Below are 2,539 nucleotides of genomic sequence, written 5' to 3' on the forward strand. Positions count from 1 at the left end.
ATCACAAAGGCTGAACAATCCCAAGCTAACTCCAAACAGCTGCAAATTATATAGCAGGTAATACTGGCCTCATCTTCACAGTCTTTACAGTAATGCATTCACCTATATCCTACTATCAGCTTTTACTGAAAGCATCTGCAAGCTCTCACTGCAAAACTCACCTGTTTTTAATAACACTTTTCATTCTCTCGGACAAAACAGTATCCTCAAAGTTTGCTCCTCTGGGGATTTTTCAATATACTGTTACCTATATTGTTGTCTAAAACACGGGAATTCCTTTTGCAGTTCTCATGAAAACCCAGGGAAAAAGGATATCCATTATCTTTTTCTGGACTGGAAAATGTGTCTGCTTTGAGTGTACTCTGGGCCCTGTTTGCATATATGCTGTAATCCTAACACATGTTCTTATTTCATTTTATAAGGACCGGTGAAAGACTTTGTATCCACTGGTTTCTTTACTGCTCCATAAAGCCTCTTCTGTAATCAGAGTTTCTGATAAAAATAAAATGAGGCCAAAGGAGCCTAATTCATACTTTCATTTTCCATATCCCCCTATCCACTCCATTCTGCATTACAGAGTCTGTATTTGACATCGCTAAAAAAGGGTTTAGATTGTTTTTTTTTTGTAACAGACCGTGCTGTATTTTACAGAAAGCAGACATTTCTGCTTCTCTGGATTACAATCCTGTTTTAAAGCATCAGAGAACAAGTAACAATTTGACAGCACTAAATCATATACCTAGATCTAGCTCAGCAAAGCTCTAGAACACATCACCTGTGGGCAACAACTATCTAAGCCTTTGGATGATACAAATATTTATCACCTGCAACACAAGCAAGTGTCACAGACAGCACATCTTGGGAGCATATCTGTCTCTTACCTTTTCCTAACTCCTTTCTTGTTAGGTGATCTCACCACTCTGGAGCTGGCACTTGACTCATGAGAGTTCACCTCATTGAAAAGCCTGAAGCAGAGTGACACAAGACACTCCTTTCGTCTCTCCTCCCTGCAATATCTACTTGCCTTGCAGGACTACATAAACATAGCTGGAGTTCTGCTCCTCCTCACACCCTATATGCCCCAACACGCTGAGGCATAGGCAAAACAGAGCTGTCCCTTGCTCCAGCTGTAGGAACACACAGGGGTGCAGGGCGGAAGGAAAAGCATAACACGGCAAGGTAGTACATAGGAGCTGGACCTAGAGAAGGGTATTGGAGGAGGACAGATAATGGCCTTATCATTATAGTGCTTGCCTAATGACTTGTATATTTATCTTTCATCAGTATGTATACTTAAGTGTGGTGGATAACATAGATCTATTGTGACTGGTACTCAATCACAGCAGCATTTGTCATAGAGCAGTGGCAGGAAGTCACTTCTGCAGGTCTTCATTCCTCTCCGCTGCTCAGAACATACAAATGTCAACAGCAGATCAAGCTAGGCACAGTTTCATCTAGCCAAGCCGTGAAACCTCCATGGATGGAGATATTATGGCCTCTCTAGATAACTTGTTCCAACACTGCATGGAAGAAGTTATTGGGCTGTACTGATTCACAAAGTTATTCCATCCCAGGCACACATCTTGTTGTTCATTATATTGCTGTTAGTTCAGCCCCTTCAATTTCTCAAAATTCCTGTACACCAAAGCTCTGCCTTTATGCTTGTCAGTCACTCCCCTAAATTTAGTACTGTCCTCTAATGGGGCACTTCAACACAAGAGACCCTGTCTACAGCACATGCCAGCAGATAACCTAAGTATCTAGGAATCTACTAGAAACAAGTGTATAGGTGTATAGTGTATAGGTTCACTGGGGACATAATATACATCAATTTAGGAGAAAGACCCTGGCAAGTGAATTCAAACTAACAAGTTGAATTTTGCTCCATTTCAGAAGCTGCAACAATTACACAATGAATTGGTGTCCTACCATCAAGAATCACAAACTAGGCATCTGATTTGCATGGATATCTGTACACTGACAAAATGTAGTAGTATTTATTTTACCATATACATGTGTTTATTTTGCTGCATACATACACAGCATAGAGGAACTCTTCAAAGAAATCATTTTCATGGACTCCAGGAGCAGTTTCTAGTCAGAAAGTAAAATATGCAGATGAGACTAATAGCTATTTTCACTCTGTAGTGCCACTTTTGAGGTATGGTACTCAAGTGTCCAATAACTGATTTAACGAGAACATAGCACCACCTGCTGCTGAATACAAGGCTTCAGCGGTGAAAAGCTTTTGCCATTTTTTCAAATAAAAGTACTACTTCTAATTCAAAAAAAACCAAACCATTCTTAAATCTCTCTGTACAGACCTTATCCTCCTTGATTATTAAAGTAGTCTTCCAACATATTTAACTTTCAAGAGCTCTGAGATATTAAGCTCCTACCAGCTTCATCAAAATAGATAATGGAGGCCGTATTCACGGCCTATTCACGGCCTGTATATTTCACAAAGACTACTCACTGCCTTTCTTAAATATCAGAAAATCCAAATAGAGAGAAAAAAAAAAAAAAAAAAAAAAAAAAA

The sequence above is a fragment of the Nothoprocta perdicaria genome, unplaced genomic scaffold, assembly GCF_003342845.1.
Source record: "Nothoprocta perdicaria isolate Ctin4 unplaced genomic scaffold, notPer1 scaffold_1, whole genome shotgun sequence".
Taxonomy (NCBI): domain Eukaryota; kingdom Metazoa; phylum Chordata; class Aves; order Tinamiformes; family Tinamidae; genus Nothoprocta; species Nothoprocta perdicaria.